Source organism: Schistocerca americana, chromosome 3 (assembly GCF_021461395.2).
Source record: "Schistocerca americana isolate TAMUIC-IGC-003095 chromosome 3, iqSchAmer2.1, whole genome shotgun sequence".
Taxonomy (NCBI): Eukaryota; Metazoa; Arthropoda; class Insecta; order Orthoptera; family Acrididae; genus Schistocerca; species Schistocerca americana.
Window position 1 is genome coordinate 354,947,604 of NC_060121.1, and position 21,069 is coordinate 354,968,672.

The 21,069-nt window shown below is 43.4% G+C and overlaps 1 protein-coding gene and 1 non-coding gene across 2 annotated transcripts in view; one reads left to right on the forward strand and one right to left on the reverse strand.

Moving 5' to 3' along the window:
* Positions 1-21,069, reverse strand: part of LOC124607477 — a 290,949-nt gene that overhangs the window by 107,748 nt on the left and 162,132 nt on the right. The gene's annotated exons all lie outside the window — the stretch shown is intronic.
* On the forward strand, positions 10,832-10,906 carry Trnat-ugu. The gene has a single exon. It is a non-coding gene; the product is annotated as a tRNA-Thr (tRNA).

Sequence of the window (21,069 nt, forward strand, 5' to 3'; positions counted from 1 at the left end):
TCCGTATTTAAGACATTTATTTGGTTTGTATAAAATGGCGTGGCGTCGTAAACGATAATTTCGCAGCTGTTTTGCCATAATTGTACAACGGCAACTAAGCGCTTATGTATTCGTAAAGTACAGTCGCAGATAACTCTATAGTATCTATAACTGAAGGCAGTGCTCATCGACTTCCATACCGCTCCCGATTGGGTGCCGCAACGTCTTTCGCTGACGGCAGAGCATCTCAACCTCGGCCGTGATTTCGACTCACATTCGTCTCCGTGGTAACCAGTTAGCATCTTATCAACGACCTCTGCCACGCTCACGTTGATGTAAGCACATGTGGAGGGCAGCACATATTGAAAGGAGCCAACGGCATTGGACAAGACGTCCTGCTCTGTTTAAAAATAATTTATAATGACGTCATTTATGTATATTCATGATGTCCTTAATTGCTTTTTCTATGTTTTATTTCTGTGACGTTAACTTATAACAACGCACGTTTACAAACAGCTCACGCAGATTACAGTAACGGCCCTCTACGATTGGCTATTGGTGATGTTATGCAGGAGGCTGTGGGCGGAGCTTCCGCTATAAAGCCACGAGCGATTGACCTCTACTCAGCAGCGTTCCACACGCCACCAGGGCGGCCTCCCACACGCAGTCGATTCCTGCTGTCATAAAGGGTGTACCAGCCATTTATTTTATGTTATTTTACTTCTATGACTGGATCCATTCCTCGACCACTTAAATATGTAATACTCTTGTTTAAAGAGTAAAAAATGGCCTGATGGAAGACCGAAACCGGTCACTACATTAAATATTCAATGATCAACCAGAACGTTATGACCGACTACCTAATAGCCGGTATGTCCACTTCTGGCACGAATAACAGCGGCGACGCGTCGTGGCTTGGAACCAATGGGCACTTAGTAGGTCGCTGGAGGGAATTGGCACCACATCCGCACATCCATGTCACCAGATTCCCATAAATTCCGGGCAGGAGGGCGACAAACTCAGATGCCACGTCGAGGCAAATCCCAGATGAGTTCGACTGAGTACAGATCTGGCGATTTGGGGGATCAGCACAACTGGAAATCGCCATTGTGTTCCTTGAACCACTCCATCACACTCCTGGCCTTGTGACATGGCGCATTATCCTGATGAAAAATGCCACTACCTTTGTGAAGCATGTAGGGGTGTACGTGAGTTACAACCAGTGTACAGTACTCATTGGCGATCATGGTGCCTTCCACGAGCTCCACTGGACCCACTGATGCCCACATGAGTGTTCCCCGGAGCGTAATGGAGCCGCCGCCAGTTTGTCTCAGTCCCGCAGTACAGGTGCCAAGCTGTTCCGTTGGAAGACGACGGATTCGCGCCCTCCCATCGGCATGATGAATATAGTGTCAGGATTCATCAGACTATGCAACTCTCTGTCACTGCACCACCGTCCGCTGCCAATAATTCAAATGTTCAAATGTGTGTGAAATGTTATGGGACTTAACTGCTAAGGTCATCCGTCCCTAAGCTTACACACTACTTAACCTAAAGTATCCTAAGGACAAACACACCCACCCATGCCCGAGGGAGGACTCGAACCTCCGCCTGGACCAGCCGCATCAACAGCGTGTCCAGAATGCCAAATTTCAGGCATTACCTCTCACCATGGACAACGCAGTGACCGACGACCTTCACTTAACGGCGGAGAGCAGGGGCGTTCGCGTTTTTTGTCAGTGCTAACAAACAAGCAACACTGCGTGAAATAACCGTAGAAATCATTTTGTAATGTACGATGGACGGACAGTGCGGTGAAATTTGGCGCTATTGGACTATAGCAGCAGACGACCTACGCGAGGGCCTTTGCTAACAGAGCGACATTGCCTGCAGCGTCTCTCCTGGGCTCGTGACCATATCAGTTGGACACTGAACAACTAGAGAACAGTGGCCTGGTCAGATGAGTTCCGATTTCAGTTGGTAAGAGCTAATGGTAGGGATCGAGTGCAGCGGAGATCCCACGAAGCACTGGACCCAGGCTGTCAACAAGGCAATGTGGTAGCTAGTGGTGGCTCCATAATGGTGTGGGCTGTGCTTGCGTGGAAAAACTGGGTCCTCTGGTCCAAATGAACTGATAATTGACTGGAAATTATTATGTTTAGCTACTTGGAGAACATTTGCAGCAAACAACGATGTAATTTCTATGGATGGCTATGTGCCACTTCACCGGTCCACAATATTGTTCGCAACTGGATTCAAGAGAATTCTGGACAATTCGAACAAGCGATTTGGCCACTCCCATCGCCCGACAACAATACCATCGAACATTTATGAGACATAATTGAGAGGTCAGTTCATGTTCAAAATTCTGTAGTAGCAACACATTCGCAGTTACGCACAACTATAGTGACAGCATGGCTCAGTTATTCTGCAGGGGACTTACACAACGACTTGTTGAGTCCGTGCCACGTCGAGTTGCTATAGTAGGCCTGGAGAAAGGAGGTCCGACACGATATTAGAGGGCATGCCATGACATTAGTCATCTCAGTGTATACGGATACTATGCCGAGTGTTTTGACTGAAAAAAGATCTATTGCAGACATTTGTTACATGAAAGCGATTTTTGAGGAACGGATGACCTGCAGAAGCATAGACATGAGTAGCTGAGTCATGATACCTCTCCAGAGAACAGTAGCAGCCCAGAGAGAGTTATATTGAATTTTCTGAATTAACTGAGACCTTTCTCACAATTTAGTGCTCCATCATGTAAGGTAGATGGGAAAAGCTATTTATTTATGTTCTGTGATTGCCACCACAAGCTTATAGTGCAATAATTGATGTCAGTATTTCTCTCATATTTGGGCAAAGTTGATACATTTACTCTCGTTCAACCACAATTCGTTCCTCCTCCACCATTAAATTTTTAAAAAAATTGAATAAGGTCTGCATTTGAGGTCATTGACCTCATATGACGTCATCAAGCTACAAGGTCATCGATGACAGCATAACGAAATGCCCCCTCTCTCCGAACATGAAGCCAGGACCTCTAGATACAAACATAGGGCTGAAGGTGTACTGAATGGCAGCTAAGGAGAGAGTTAACATACCTCCCTTTCATGTAGTGGTCCTACCGAGGGTTCCTTAATAGAACGCAGAGGCATACCATAGGTCAAAATAAAAAGCTCTCCACACTGTGGCTCTGGCTCTGGGCACTAAGGGACTTAACATCTGAGTTCATCAGTCCCATAAACTTAGAGTTACTTAAACCTAACTAACCTAAGGACATCACACACATCCATGCCCGAGGCAGGATTCGAACCTGCGACCGTAGCGGTCGTCTACACACTGTGTCTGAGTGACTAAATAACAACTAATGTAACCTCCTAGTTTTGGCTCCCATAGACCCATGGGATACGTTAATTTAATGAAATACCAATAAATAAAAAAGATCAAAAAATTGGACGTAATAAATTAAAATCTACGTAATGGTGGCTCTTACTTAAGCATCATTCAATGTCAAAAGCGAACAAAATGTCTGTAAGGAGTCCTCAATATTCTCAAGAACCAATGAAACTACATTCCTACCTAATGTTGTAGTTGACATGTTTGTTACATGAAATTATCTGTTATTACTTTTTTGGTTTAAATGTCAATTCCTTTTGAGATATACAACATCGAACGACGATGTTCAATGATTGAGACTCTCGAATTGTGCCAATTCGGAAAGAAGGAAGGAAGAAAAATTAGTTTTAGCGTCCCGTCGACGATTACTCTCCAGTTTATACTTAAGTTCAAATGGTTCAAATGGCTCTGAGCACTATGGGACTTAACTTCTGAGGTCATCAGTCCCCTAGAACTTAGAACTACTTAAACCTAACTAACCTAAGGACATCACACACATCCATGCCCGAGGCAGGATTCGAACCTGCGACCGTAGTGGTCGCGCGGTTCCAGACTGTAGCGCCTAGAACCGTATACTTAAGTGTTTGGCAGACGGAGCACTGGACAACTTTCAGATTATTTTTCCAGCGCTTCACTCTCGAACAGCACGTGGAAAAAATGAAACACCTGAATACCCTAATATCTCTTATTTTAGCACGACGGTTATTTCTTTGTATTTAGTAGTAGTAGTAGTAGTAGCAGCAGCAGTAGTAGTAGTTTTACTCGTCCATTGATCACTTTCACAAAGATATTAGAAATGTCTGGGTATTACAATTTAAGAAGAACGAAAATAACATGATTCATAGATACACAGACATTTACATACTTACACGTCTAGTTTGACAAGGGTGGCCTTATAGGAGGAACCGTCCCGGCATTTGCCTGAGGTAATTTAGGGAAACCACGGATAACGAAATCAGGATGGCCTGTAGAAGACTGGAGCCCCCATCCTCACGAAGACAAGGCCAGTTTGTTTAAAACATTGCTACCTCATTGAGTTTGACCCTGGTGTACAATACTGTTTTACAAAGAAGTTATTTCATAAAGTAAAAGGTCAGTACAACATTGTTCATTCATTTCTCACTTTCAGATGCTGCACAAAAGACATACACTACACACGTTGTTTCAAAATGTTATACTACAACAACTATTAACTGATGTTAGGACTATAGCGACAATGTCTGATTGGCATTCTGTGGATCGCAACTTCCCAATCCCTAACCTGAAAAACTTAGCCAGCATCCCTGTATAATGAGTGAGATGTTGATGTTGAGTTCAGCAAGAGGATAAGATGTTTGTATTATACATTGCTTAGCTTTGGGAATTAAGTTTTCCTAAATGGAAGAAAGAAGGAAAAATTATAATGTGAGAGTGCTATGTGAAAAAATATATTTTTTCTGTCGTTATTATTATTTGTATGTCTTCCCTTGTAACTAAACCTCTACTCTACGTTATCTAAGTATAGAGTGTATTGCTCTACAGACATTTTTAGCTGCCTTTTTAAATAAGCGTGTTTTTGTTATCTCTTTAATCTCCTTGGGCAGTTTATGAGTACTGTACATTTTTATAACATGGCAGAAAAGGATGTTTTGAGTTTTATGTTTAATCTTTCATGGTAAATGTAAGCTCAGTATAGTTCTTGTTGCATGGCCGTGGATAGAGCTGTTTGTGCAACAATTATGAACGTCATTTTTGATGCGTACAGCTGCTTGGTAAATATACAGAAATTTTGTAGTTAAAATTCCCATTGTTTTGAACAGATCTCTACAATGATCTCGAGGACTATTTTTGGTTATTATTCTTGTGGCCCTTTTCTGTAGATTGAAAACAATATTCAGATTTGTGCATTTGTTTTCTACAAAACAATTCCATACTAAGAACTGAGTGTACGTATGAACAGTATGTAGCTAAAAGACATTGGCATTCACACATTGATGACAGGACTCTAAGTGCATAACATGCTAATGACATTCTGTTTGTGTGCTCATACCACTTCAAATGAGAATCAATACGTACGAATTGTGACCTCTCTGACTGGAAATGACGACTCCAGTCGCACATTCCATATACACATAGTTCGATTAGAGGCCACTTGTGATGATCGACGTCATAATATTTCTGGAAATCTAAAGTTGTTAGTGACATCTTGGCCTTTGCTTCAAGCACTTTCAGGAAACTGCTGAAAATCTACGTCCGTGTCCTCCAGACAGCGAGTCCAACGTCTTATCACGGTGCTTCTGGCTATTTTGGTTTCGTTTTGGCGTGGCACCTCAAAAACATTTTGACGCAGATTACAAAATAGTTTCTACAACGAAGCGGCCGATACTCTATTACCAAACTTGCCAATGTCGTGTTATAATACTTTTCCAATGACCTCACTATCGGCAAGACGTTGAAACCTAAAAAAAAAGTAGAAACTGGACATATTGGTCACAAGGGATTTATCTGCTATCCTTATTTATACAAAACTGCGCTATTTTTTCTGCCTATCGATCGCTGTTTTTTATTTGAAAATTGGCGGTTTCGGGCATCTGAGTATATGACAGTCAACTGACAATTCCATTACGACAGATGACTGTAACTACGGCACATGACCAGTAATTTTGAAATAAAAAAAACAGCGATCGGCAGACAAAGATAAAATATTTTATCGCCTCATTACGCCCCTAAAGAAACCCGCACAGGGTTTTAGTTTTCATCTCACAAGATAGCAAGAACTTGTTGGGACTTGGCATCGTTTTCTCGTCGACACTTTGCGTGAAAGTGTCGGCAGAAAAAAGGATCGACGCTACAAGTATCTTAAGCGTTGTGCGGCGAGTCTATTTGCCTCATCTGTGACAATTATCATGTGGTGATCGAATTCCAATGGAAGGAGAACATACTGATCCAGAATAAGACACGTCGTACGCAGACATCCTCACTACGACTGAATGAGCATTTCACTGTGAACTCTTTAACTTGTTGCAGATACTTCCTTTGCTGACGGTCCTCACATCAATTACAACCTATTTCCATTATCAAGACCTCTGACACATCATTTGTATGAGAGAAAGTAAACATAAAAGCTACTGTAACCAGAAATATAGGGGTGTCTGACGCATGTCTGCTTTGTCAGGTATGGGCGTGAGCTTCACGCTTCGATTGCGACCTCGATGCCTGCAACGACTGGAAGCCAATGGACGACGTGCGCCGTCGGTCAGCACGTAGAGCCGTTCCACGCATCCTTTATGGAGCCAGCGGCCAATTACATTGTTGAGCACTGAGCTGCCAGCAGATTGGCACACAAAGGAGTTCTCCTGCAGACGTCGTGCTTCGGCACTCCCGTTGGCACTTCTCATGTCTGGGATTACGCCGACTCTCGTTTCTTCATAAAATTTGTGTTATTTGATAGCAGTTTCTCCATTTTTCGCTTCGAAGTAAAATTTATGATTTAAAAGGAACAAGGCCAGGTGAGCTGCAAGGTAATTGGCCCGCAGCAGACGTAGTAGGCAGCACGTATTTTTCGTGGACTGAACACGGTCATACCTGGAAAGCTTGTTTGTTATTAGAAATGTAATTTCGGTACAGACAAACATAAAATGGGTCTCCGGTAGGATCAGTGCTCTTATGGTGCTAGGCGAAAGTTATTCACTTTGTTCTAAACTCTCTGTGCTATGATTGCGGAATTTCAGACAGATGGAATACCTTACCGTTAAACTGAAACCGAAAGATGCGATGTTACTGAAAGTCTACCCATGTGCGACTAACTAAATAATGTAGTCGACCCACCTCTGTGGCTGAGGCCACTAAACCATGGTAATGTGAGCCCGTAAACACAAACGGGTTCGCTTAACTTTGTTTTTATTTTATTGATGTATCTAGGTTTTAACAACAGATTTTGAAAAGAGATGAACTAGTTCAATTTTACATTATGTGTGGGCAGCTGCCTAACATCACCCATTACTTTATTAATCGTTTTAGTTTTCAGCATAGTTCTAAGCACATCATTGCAGTTGTTCCTTTCCTCAGGTTCGTCATGGTCCACATTCTATTTCCGTTCAATGTTGTTATATTAACGTTCAATTACAGAATAAGTTGCTACTAGCGAATACCTTTGTTAGCCGGCCGCGGTAGCCGCCGAGCGGTTCTAGGAGCTTCAGTCCGAAACCACGCGGCTGCTACGGTCGCAGGTTCGAATCCTGCCCGGGCACGGATGTGTGTGATGTCCTTAGGTTAGTTAGGTTTAAGTAGTTCTAAATCTAGGGGACTGATGACCTCAGATGTTAAGTCCCATAGTGCTTAGAGCCATGTGTACCATTTTTGATACCTTTGTTGAAGGAAGCATTATTTATTTGTGTTAGTAAGTTCACATTTTTTCTTATTCAGCCATCTTGTAAGACCTTGAAACCTACTTGTTAGGATATTTTAAAATTTCTGTACTCCTCACACCTGCGCTACCTTTAATAATCTTCGAACGTACAAATGCGCATTTTCTTCTAGAATACCTGGACAGGTTGCACATAAACAAAGAATCCATTCTCATAGGCAATGTGAGGTTTTACGTCTGTGATGATACCAAATCACAGTCTGGAATAGGAAAATGACCGTTTCTTGTGTGTATAAAGTATCTATTGTTTCATTAAAGAATTAACAACTGTAGGGTTCCTGTACTGAAGAAAGTTTTTTTTTTTTTTTAAATTTAGGCCTCCTACAACTATGAGTTTTTAATTCAATGTGTAGTCGTTGAGAATTTCAGCGCAAAGCCTATGGATAGTTATTCTCAGATCAATAGTCATCGTAATGTGAAAAGATAAAGTATTCGTTGGAGCGTGATTACGATATTTCATATTGAAAACGCCCCCACATTAGAGGATCGGCGTGGAACTGCAACGACAGGATTCGATGTCTGGACCTGCGACCAAAACTGCCACCACCAGCCGGGAGAGTTACTACCGAAAGCTGGCTATTCTTCCGTCTATTGCTGTCTCCACAGAGGCAAGGTGCTGCCCCGAATCCACAGGATCCACATAGTTTACCTCAAGAAGACAGTTAAGAAACCTGTTGAACAATGCAAGGCGACAGTCTTACCTATCTGGTAAGAAGGGGAAACTCGATTCAGCAACAGAATGACGTATACTGATCAGACATTCCTCAACAAGGACATTGTCGTAATGGTGGTGCTAAGATATTTAGTCCTAGGCCTTGGCGAATAATGATGCTTTCATGACCCGTCATATGATTCAGACACCACCGGACTATCGTCATGGTGATGCCGCTGTCGACGAGGCGTCGTACCGGAGTTTCCTTTCTCTAACATCTGGTACAAAACGACAGACACTGTCCCAGCACATCTTCTTTGTGCGATGCATTTCTGATACATGCTCGCCTGTTTTGAGAAGAACTGGATAACTGCTGTCGGTGCTGATTTTGGCAGCGCACAACTCTTCAGGACTGCTGCAACTCAGGCGAAGTTTGTGCCTATGGAGGAATGGCAGCCCATTCTTCCTCAAGAGCCAAAAGCAGTGATGTTGGACGCTGAGCTGTGGGGCGAAGTCGACGTCCTAACTCATCCAAAGGTGTTACATTCCGGGAATGTGGGCAGGTTAGTCCGTTTCAGCAACAGTGTTGTCCTCAGACAAAAATGCCTCACAGCTGCTGCTTTATCACAGGGTTCATCGTCGTGCTGATTCTAACAATAATAAATTGTTCCCCTTCTGAACTCGGTACACATTGCTGTAAAATGTGTTCATATGCTTCTGCATTTAGTATTTTCTTAAGTGCAATAAGGAACCACACCCTAACCTAGAAACCTCTGCTCCCACACCAAACACCGTCGAACACCGGTTCCCATAAGGTCACCGGAATTAATCAGGGTTGGGCATACCTGGATGGGTGACCGTCCAGATACACCTCGTGCTGTTGATTGTTTTCCCTTTGCCTCTAAGGCGGAGGGAACAGGAAGGGTGGTGGCATAAAGTTCCTGATGACCAGTCTTTGCACCAGCGTGCTGGATTCAATTCCAAACCTCTCCCCAGTGTTTCATGAAGTGAGGGCATGCGACATCGTGGAAGTTGACCCGTCCGTTGGATAGGGACATTAGGCTCCGTTGGTGCTCTTCGAGAGTGGTAGGCTATGTGCCGGTACCAGGTTTCATCATCTGCCTTCTCTTAAGCTCTCCAGCACGAACATGACACTACACACACCATTACAATCATCTACACTTGGCAGGTACATTTGCACACACAACTCTCATGCTTCGCTACGCAAAGGTGCCTGCGGGCACTGAGGATACGGAGAGCCTTTCCAATTAGACCACATTTCAGTGTCGGTATTATACGTGATGGCAGGTAAGATTCTCCAGGCACTCATCGATTCCAAATCCTTCCTTCGGATTGCCACAGGGTATAGCGTGATACGTCATTCCAAATCCCAGTCATCCACTGTCCAGTGACGTCCTCTTTCCACCATCTCAAACACCATTTAGCATTGACTACTGGCATGTGTGGCTTATGAGGAGCTGCTCCATCACTGCACTCAATTCTTTTTAAGTTCCCAGAGACACTCATTGTGCTAACTGAACTTCGATAGCATATTGGGACTCACGAGTGATACCTTCCGCTGATTTCGTACGATTTTCTACGACCACCCTCCGCAGTGCTGGACGGTCCATGCCTGTCACTGCATGAGGTCTGTCTGGTCTTGGTTTAAATGTGGTTCTTCATTCGCGTTTCCTTTTCACGATTACATCACCAACAGTCGATTCGGATAACTCTGATTTGTTACTCAGGTACCATCCAGTGACTAGTCCACGTTCGAAGTTACTGAACTCTACTGACTGATGCATTTAGTAGCCTCTTACTTCTTTCATACTAGCGGATCCATCTCCCGCAACCCCTAACGCTCAGTTTCGGGTTACATATTGGGTCAGGATGTTTTTGATTAGATAGAGTATTTTTTTTAAACCAGAATTCTAATAATTAGAATTATATATTAATACCTTCAGCTGCTGACGGGCGTTGATATATATCAACGGGGACAGATGAAAATGTCTGCCCCGACCGGCACTCGAACTCGGGATCTCCTGCTTACATGGCAGACGCTCTAGCCATCTGAGCCACCGAGGGCACAGAGGATAGTGCGACTGCACACACTATCTCGCGCATGTCTCCCGTGAGACCCACATTCTCACCTTATATGACCACACACTACATTCGTAGTGTCCCTACCCAAGGCCGGCCATGACCTTCTTCTTCTGTGCGGATGCACACATATTATCCGAACTCTTAACGGGACTTGGTAAGAATGTCTTCCACGAGTAATGAGTGTGTTGGGTAGGGACACTACGAATATAGTGAGTGGACATATAAGGCTAGATTGTGGGTCGCGCGGGAGGCGTGCGCGAGATAGTCCCTGCAGTCGCATTGTCCTCTGTGCCCTCGGTGGCTCAGCTGGATAGAGCGTCTGCCATGTAAGCAGGAGATCCCGGGTTCGAGTCCCGGTCGGGGTACACATTTTCACCTGTCCCCGTTGATATATATTAACGCCCATCAGCAGCTGAAGGTATTAATATATAATTCTAATTTCGTTCGAGACGGCTGCAGGTCATCAATGGTGTCTGTTCTTTCCGACATGTCCTAAAGAACAGACACTATGTCCATATAAGTATATAGACTTCTAATACGTTTAGTTTGTAAGGAGTGTGTCAGAACTCTCCATGAAAACAATATAGCCAACTTAACGCTATTCCTTGCATTGTGTAAGCACTCAGATATCGATAGTAACAATCTGAAGGCCAAACATGGCAGCGCGATTCTAAGCATTGTTGCGAGACGGTCTGCCTACGAGAGTTGAAGTAGTAGTGTCGGTCGAGAGCTCGGAGACAGAAGACGTGTCGCGCTGCCCTCACGTCGGTCATGGCAGATCTTACCACACTCAAAGCCTGATTTCATTTATATAGCCAGGAGAGATTTATATGGCTTAACTACGCTTGAAGATGGAATTCAAGGTAAAATTCGCAAGCATAGCGCAGAAGTAATTGCAGACAATTTCCGGGAGGAAAAAATAATTACGAAAAAATAGAAAAAAGAAAACAAGAAAATGTCGCTGAGTGGTCAGCGCGGCTTCCTGACATGCGAAGGACGGGGCATTCAATTCGCGGCAGTGCCTCCTTGGTTGGAGGACTGGAACGCGGTGTACTCAGCCTCGCGACGCCAACAGAAGAGCTACTAGACCGAGTAGGAGGGGATCCAGGTCACGAAAACTGACAAAGGCCGGGAAAGAGTTGTGCTGACTTCCATACTGTATCCAATGCTGCGACTGGAAGAGGATGATACGGCGGTCGGTCGGTACCATTGGACTCGCCAGGGTCTGTGGACGGAGTTTACGTTTCACGTTATGAAGACAACATAGAGTTGTGTGTGTAAGTGGGTGCATTCCAGCCAAGGTTGCATTTCTTACGTTTCTGTTTTCTGGTGTAATTTTCTATTTTCAGATGAAATTAAATAAAAACTCAAAAGAGGAAATCTCTCTTTTATAAACACGACGGAGAGAGCTCTCATTTGGGTAACCTTTGTACCAATACTCTACAACTAACAATGACAATCTCCGCTAGGTTAGCATACTTAACAGGCCAAAGGAGCTTGTAATAAGTCAACCTCCAAGCTTTGTTTAGTGATATCGAGTAGATGAATGTTCACATAGTATACGAACTGCTACAACGCTTCTCTCCTCGGTAAGCTATCTGTTCTTGGTCGAATGATTCATAACAAGACTCCCTAGGGAATAGACAATGCATTTTGCCCCAATTTTCATAGCCATCCTAGGAGTGGGAAATGAATAAATGGGGTATCAAAATGATGAGCCTGAAATCTTATTTTGCAAAATAATATTTAATTTCTTGAAAGTAATGAGCGTAATTAGGAAAAATGCAATTAGTGATTTTAGGGGAAACAAATATTTCACGAACAGCTGCTAGCTATGTAAATGAAGTGTGAAAAACTTCATCACTACAAAATATAGCTCTTTTGCGCATAAAAAGCTACATTGATGTGATATGTAACTGTCAAGAAGGGTCCTTCGAATCAATTAATAAGTTTAGGGCATTTCGAGAACAGAAAACGCAGGGAAAGCAAATGAGGCACCAAACGGTTCATCTCTTCCGGAAGTAGCTATTTTGTGTACAAAGGGTTTCACTGGGACGATATTTGATTTTTAAAATGGCTTCTTTCTAATCAAATACTAAATTGGAGGGCATTTGGAGAACAGCATACACTAGGAAGACAAAGGGCTACCGAAATGTTTATCCTTTCAAGGTCTAGCTAATCTGAGCAGAAAAAGTTACTTTGATATGACTAGTGAAAATGGCCTCTTTCAAATTAAGCACTAAATTGAGCAGGTTTCGAGAACAGAAAACACTAGAAAAGCAAAGTAGGTGTCGAAAAGATCACGCTCTCTGAACAAAACTTGAAAAAAATATGGAATAAAGACGATGAAATGGTTTGTCTAAAAGTAAGAAATTAAACTGAACGGAGAAACATTTGAAGTGTCTTTGAAAAATGCGAATGGAAATGAGATGCCAATTGAGAATCTAATTTTTAATGCTCGAAGGTGTTAAAAAGTTCCAACAATTTTTCAGTCTCAAAAATTTTCCAATATAGTATTCTTCAAATATCAGGAAAGAGAATGCGCATTCTCAAAAAATGGTTCAAATAGCTCTAAGCACTATGGGACTTAACATCTGAGGTCATCAGTCCCCTGAAACTTAGAACTACTTAAACCTAACTAACCTAAGGACATCACACACATCCATGCCCGAGGCAGGATTCGAACCTGCGACCGTAGCGTCGCGTGGTTCCAGACTGAAGCGCCTTGAAACGCTCGGCCACATCGGCCGGCAGCGCATTCTCAATCTACAGTTTGCTGTACATGGTTGTGAGCAACATTCAAGACTTGTCATATGTTTCTCTAATCTATTTTGTTTCTTGCTTTTAGACAAATCGTTTCACAAGACATCTGATCGTTTTTTCAATTTTTTTTTGTCGATTAATTTTGTATGTTGGGAGATGAACCACCTCGACGAGCTTTCACCGGTGCCCGATAAGCACAGAAGCTGAGTGCAGCATCGATATGCAGTACAGCTGATGCTGCTTTCGTACCCGTCCTGTGTCGTAGGCCTGCAAGAAGTCGGTGAGCGCGCGAGTGGGTCGCAAGCCGTTGACTACCGGTGCGGGACTGGAGAAAATGTGCCGCTGTCTATCGGCAGACACATTAACCCATTTAGATTACGTACAACGTTACTGCAGGAAAAGCAGGCGCCGCTTGTAGTTAAAGGCTACGAGACGGAGCAACGTCAAAACCACTTTAACTTGTTTCTATGCTAATATTGTCACCATTAACGGGGCTGCAGGTTCAAATGGCTATAAACACTATGGAACTTAACATCTGAGGTCATCAGTTCGCTAGACTTAGAACTATTTAAACATAAAAAAACCTAATGACATCACACACACCCATGCCCGAGGCAGGATTAGATCCTGTGACCGTAGCAGCAGCGCTGTTCCGGACTGAAGCACCTAGAACCGCTCGGCCACAGCGGTCGGGGGCTGCAGGAAAAGCAGGCGTATGATTGACTAGGAAAAAAAGGAATTACTTCAGACTGTAATCTGACAGTGCACGCTATTGAAGGACTATGTAATTGCAATCAGAGGCAATTTACTTTTTCTTATTAACCTTCCATAATATTTTTCAGAATTTCAATTACCAGGAGCGTTTCGAATATTTTTCACATAGATTTAAATAATGAGTCAACCTTTTTAGGTCAGTTGATCTCGACCGATGTTTTTCAAACAGATACTCCTAACGATGCGTCTTTAGCTTCTTGCAGCAGAGATTCGTGAGCGTAGCTTCTGCTGAGTCCAGAGTTTTAGGGAAAACGTCTGGGTGTTCACAGATACAGTGTAACCACGGGTGTCCACGGTATTATTGACTTCGCGCGTAGATACCAGTCGATGATAATGATATCTGCGAGAGAATCTGCCGGTATCTGCAGCACTGGTTAGTTTGTACTAAAAATTAAGGAGCAGTGTCACCGTCACCAATTTCGTCTATTTTTGTAATAAACGCGATCGATAATGATTATTGTTGTCATTATTATTGCTCATTCTGGACGATGTGCCGCCATATTGCCTTCATCATTTTCTTTGGGCCCTTGTCTTATTTCAACGCAGGGTCGGCTATGTTACTATGAAAGGGTGATGTTAGTGTCAGATGGTGGCTGGATTACTAAGGTGGAACAGGGGGACCAGTCCGGTATTCACCTAGTGGGATGTGGAAAACCGCCGAAAAACCACATCCAGGTTGGCCGGTACACCGGCCCTCGTCGTTAATCCGCCGGGCGGATTCGATCTGGGACCGGCGCTCCTACCCGAGTCCAGGAAGCAGCGCGTTAGCGCCCTCGGCTAACCTGGTGGGACTGGCGCCATATTGCCTTACATAAGCAAATTCCTGGGGACGGTGGATGCGTTGTTGATATCTGCACGAGCTAAATGTAGAGACACTACGGTCTTCCTGATTTCATGTTTCCTATCCGTGGAGGTATAATAAGGGAGATGTCATGACGTCACAAACTTGAAGTCGTCGTCCGTCATGTCAGTTGCCCCAGACATTAGCTTCGGGCGGATTTGTTTTATCATAAATGGTAGCTTCATCATTTACAGTTGTACTAACCGATGTCATTGTGATTCTAGTCTGACTTGTGAAGGATTACATTTCACTCACTCTTTCAAGCAGAATTTCCTTTTATACACAATAATTTTAGATGCTCTGCTTACTTTTACTGTAATGGTTTCATTTCTAACAATCGACCTCAGACTGCCTACCAGGCCATCTCGAAAAACTGTGTGGATGAACGCTGTGAGAAGAAAAAATCTGAAACTGTCAGTATTTTCAGGAAGAGGACATAGACCCAACATCAGTTTAGTCAGTCCGTGTAAAGAAAATGCTGGATTCCGGAATCAACCTTTTCACGTCGTATCCTCCTTTTCTTGGTTATTGGAAACGTATAACAAAAAGGAAGTTACATTAACGAAGCCAAATGTGGTTATTACTGGAACAAATATGCGTTTCAGACTAGTAGCACATCTGAAAAGTGGCTTCCTGTCACTATTCACTTAAGCACTGTAACATTTTCTAACAACTGTTAGGTACACACGATAGAAATTAAGGACAAGAAGCAGTCGTAAATAGTAGCATGCTAACGATTCGGGGCATCCGGCGTGGCGGTGCCAGCTTCAAAGCAACGTACAGAGTAAGTCTGTAGCGGCACTTCCCCTTATTATACATCCATGGTACTACCATCAGGTATGTTACGTCTGAGTCATTCCTGTTTTGTCTGCACAATCAGATGTCAAAGCTGCCACAAAATGAGGTCAAGGTTGTTCTAGGACACTCCATCATCAAATGGTTCCTTTGCTTCAAGGTCTGACTTCTGTTCTTGTAACACATACAACGTACGTAATGTTCGGTATTAAATCAGTGAATCTAGCAATGTTTCGCCTGAAATATATTTACAAGTACACAGTGTAGCACTTATTACGTTGAGAAGTGTAGCACGTTAATATGTTTTAACATTATAGTCAAATAACATACATTTCGTAAACGAACTTTGCAATTAACATTTAACAGTATGCACTATATGATAGAAATACATAACACGACGACATTTGAGTTGCCAGTGTTGATAAACTTTTCAGCAGAAGATTTCACAAAACCGGTTTCAGAAATTTCGACAGAAAGTTCTAACATACGGAACATATTAAGTATATGACGGACTATGTTGTTTTAAAATGTGGTAATCATAAGACTCTTAAGTTTTTGGTATTTGGAATAAGAACCACTCGGCAGACGGAAATTCAGGAAAGGTGCAAACCTACCATTAGTGCTCCAGGGAACGAGCGGAATAACGTGGATTTCAATATTTTAATATATTTTGTAACAAGTTTATAAAAAAGTTGTTTGCTTGTTGTGAACTAAATTGAACTGAACTTGTTTTCTATTGTTTAACTTCGTAGGTGTCTGTACTGTAATGCCTGAAAATGGCAAGTGGTGTAATTACGTCAAGGCCATATGATAAAAAGTCGAAAAATTTCTGAAATTATGTAACTGTGTTGTAAGTAACTTTTACCAACAATAATAAGAAAGCGTAAAAACTGTATCCTAGAAAGCTATTGTGTGAGATTCTTTATTGTGCAGTACAGTGAACACTGCCACAACGCGTAACGCCACAGTTTGTGACTTGCAGTTACAACACACAATGCTAACAAAACTAAAATTCTTCGTAAAATTACCAATCGAATTTTGGAAAGACAACTGTCCAAACCGCTCCTGTGAAAATTCCCTCTAAATTTACGTATGAAAACTGACTAAATAAAATTCTAGACATTAAAAGACAGACACGCGAATGCAACACTGTTCTGTAAGAATGAGACTGTCTGCATAAGAAATGAGATTTGCAATGAACTTTACCTAAGCTGAAGCTGATGTTAATTTTGAAATGCAAAACTCGACCGAGAATGATTTAACTGTGCCCTGACTAATGTAAAACTGGCCTTAATAAGTTTTCATGGCTTACCTGTGGCAACGGAAACTCCGTACTGCTGGAAAGTGATAAACAAAAACACAGCGCAGCAGCAACGAGCTAAAGAAAGGACAGCCTTGCGCAGTGCAACGCAGTGCAAGGACGTGCAGCTATGCTAAGCACGTTATGCTTTTCTGAATGACTGTGTCCCCCTCAGTGCAATGCGGCGACACGCAGTTAGGAACTGAAACTTTCGTGAGGAGTCGGTGGAAGATATTAAATTGTTTGAATTTATTGAACGATTAAAAAAAGAGACTACTGTTCAAAAACTGTATTGTACAATTCTAACCCTTAACAATTATAAAACTGTCTTTATAAAAATGACTTCCTATTAACAAAACTTCTACTCTGTCATGAAGTTAGTTGCTGAAATGGTAAATGAGCGGTAAATTTATACCTTCTGAGAGCAAGCCACGTGAACAGGTAATATTGCTTAATTACGTTTCGACAATGGAACAAATCCCAACGGATACAGAGAGAGCGTAAGACTTTGCCTTTTTCAAACACACCAGAAAAGACGCGCAAGCAAGCAATGCAGCGACAAGATCACCTGAGAATATCATCACACATCTCAAATCAAACTTTACAATATCGTATCTCCAAAATTCAAAATTCTCTGCGTTTGGATTTCAGTGTTCTGCTAATTATTTCCTGACTGTTCAGTAGTTTGACCATAACCCAACTCCGTCACTTCTAAGTAAACGCAACTGGCAATGACAATACAACCGACAACCTGAGATCACATTCCTTGTATTCAGAACCTCTGTGGCGTAAGATAACGACTATAAAGACTTCTGTTTAATAAATATCCAGTGTACGTGTACAAAAAAAAAGGTTCAAATGGCTCTGAGCACTATAGGACTTAACTTCTGAGGTCATCAGTCCCCTAGAACTTAGAACTACTTAAACCTAACTAACCTAAGGTCATCACACACATCCATGCTCGCGGCAGGATTCGAAGAACCTCTCGGCCACCCCGGCCGGCGCAAGATTTTTAGAGCACTTTACACTGTGGAGCAGGCGCACACGCGTCAAAGAAAACACTAATGGTAACAAGCGCATCACTCGTAAATAAACCGTTACGCCTCTAAGAAGAAAACAAAGTAAGGGCCAAATCAGGGGATCCATAGTGCTTTAGACATAAATGGTTGATTATTTTGGATGGCATATGTTGGAGTGCCAGGCAGTGAATACCTAGACTATATCCTTTGAGAGCGGAGACAAATCATGAAAACCGCTCATTTCACGTCTGCACTCACAAAGGACATACAGTGGGTCTTCGCTGTCTGGTATTCCAACATATGCCGTCCATAATAATCAACCATATACTTTGTAAGCACTGTGGGTTCGCTGACGCTGCGCTTGCTTTGTTTCACTCTTAAAGGCGTAAAGCTTTATCTATGAGTGACGCTCTTGTTACCAACAGTGCTATTTTTGACGCATGCACGTTTACTTCACGGTTAAAGTGCTTTAAAAATCGTGCAATCGGCTCACATTGAGAATGGCCGTAGTATGGGTACAAGAGTTATTGATTTCCCGGATGCACTCCCGATTAATGATAGAATGTTCGATCATCCGGGAAAACTTCAAGATGCTTTCGTTGTTAAACAGATGTGACTTTTGTAGCCGACCGCGGTGGCCGAGCGGTTCTAGGCGCTTCCGTCCGGAACCGCGCGACTGCTACGGTCGCAGGTTCGAATCCTGCCTCGGACATGGATGTGTGTGATGTCCTTAGGTTAGTTAGGTTTAAGCAGTTCTAAGTTCTAGGGGACTGATGACCTCAGATGTTAAGTCCCATAGTGCTCAGAGCCATTTGAACCAATTTGACTTTTCTACTATTCAAACTCTTTCATTGAAATGTTTATCTAATTACCGTTCTTATTTATGCACGGTATAAACTTTTTCTTTATCCAGGCATTGTAAAACTTAAATAACTCTTTGTTTTCATATGTTTCTTCTCACGTGTTGAAGTTCAATAGTAGCAAAAATACTGTGTCATCGAGCGACCTTCGCAATGTGTAACAATAACAAAGCAAACAACAAAATAAGAATTAAGAATGAACAAAATACTTTACTATGGCAGGAGTGTGATCGGCGAAAGTGGATTAACTTCCTTTGTTGGCAGACGAAATCTGTCAAAGTTTTCTGCACATGCGCATTGTGCAGCATACTCACGATCTTATAACTCCACCCTCAGCATCTTCAATTAACAACTAACGTCACGGATCGACTTGAAGGATGATATACACGCAAAAACATGACACGCACCCACGACAAGTAGTCGATTTTGGCGAGAATGTCGCTCATGTAAAACGGGGCTAAGGCTATCAAAGGCTTCGCATCACACAATGCCGAGTCCGCCACAGGACATTTCCACGCGCATCTCCTTGACAAAAAACGCGTGTCCCATCACGCTTTCGGCTACCGGCGGAATGCAATTGGACGCGGATCGTCCCGGCGTCCTGCCGGGACACGCACGCGTGTGTGGCGGTGCGTGAGCTACGCCGGTCGTCGACCCTGGGTCGGCAGCCCGCAGCGCAAGGTGCGGGTCGCACAGCCACAGCGCCGGAAGCCGCGCGCAGACAGCGCTGCCGGCTGCCGCACAACCTGCAGTCGCGGTGCGTTTGTGTTGGCAATCGCCCGCGCACCGCTAGCTTCCTCCTCCGGGAGTCTCGGGCGTCACTGAGAACGCCACGACGAACAACACCTTTACTTGCATATTATTCGATAGCTCCTGTGTAACCTCATTTCCTCGACCTAAGGGCCAGTCCACTGATACGCCCTGGGCCATCTCCATGATGCATGTATACAGGGTGTTACAAAAAGGTGCGGCCAAACTTTCACGAAACATTCCTCACACACAAATAAAGAAAAGATGTTACGTGGACATGTGTCCGGAAGCGCTTAATTTCCATGTTAGAGCTCATTTTAGTTTCGTCAGTATGTACTGCACTTCCTCGATTCACCGCCAGTTGGCCCAATTGAAGGAAGGTAATGTTGACTTCGTTGCTTGTGTTGACATGCGACTCATTGCTCTACAGTACTAGCACCAAGCACATCAGTACGTAGCATCAACAGGTTAGTGTTCATCACGAACGTGGTTTTGCAGTCAGTGCAATGTTTACAAATTCGGAGTTGGCAGATGCCCATTTGGTGGCTCTGAGCACTATGGGACTTAACATCTGAGGTCATCAGTCCCCTAGAACTTAGAACTACTTAAACCTAACTAACCTAAGGACATCACACACATCCATGCCCGAGGCAGGATTCGAACCTGCGACCGTAGCCCATTTGGTGTATGGATTAGCACGGGGCAATTGCCGTGGCGCGGTACGTTTGTATCGAGACAGATTTCCAGAACGAAGGTGTCCCGACAGGAAGACGTTCGAAGCAATTGATCAGCGTCTTAGGGAGCACGGAACGTTCCAGCCTATGACTCGCGACTGGGGAAGACCTAGAACGACGAGGACACCTGCAATGGACGAGGCAATCCTTCGTGCAGTAGACGATAACCCTAATGTCAGCGTCAAGAGAAGTTGCTGCTGTACAAGGTAACGTTGACCACGTCACTGTATGGCGAGTGCTACGGGAGAACCAATTGTCTCCGTACGATGTACAGCGTGTGCAGGCACTATCAGCAGCTGATTGGCCTCCACGGGTACACTTCTGCGAATGGTTCATCCAACAATGTGTCAATCCTCATTTCAGTGCAAATGTTCTCTTTACGGATGAGGCTTCATTCCAACGTGATCAAATTGTAAATTTTCACAATCAACATGTGTGGGCTGACGAGAATCCGCACGCAATTGTGCAATCACGTCATCAACACAGATTTTCTGTGAACGTTTGGGCAGGCATTGTTGGTGATGTCTTGATTGGGCCCCATGTTCTTCCACCTACGCTCAATGGAGCAAGTTATCATGATTTCATACGGGATACTCTACCTGTGCTGCTAGAACATGTGCCTTTACAAGTACGACACAACATGTGGTTCATGCGCGATGGAGCTCCTGCACATTTCAGTCGAAGTGTTCGTA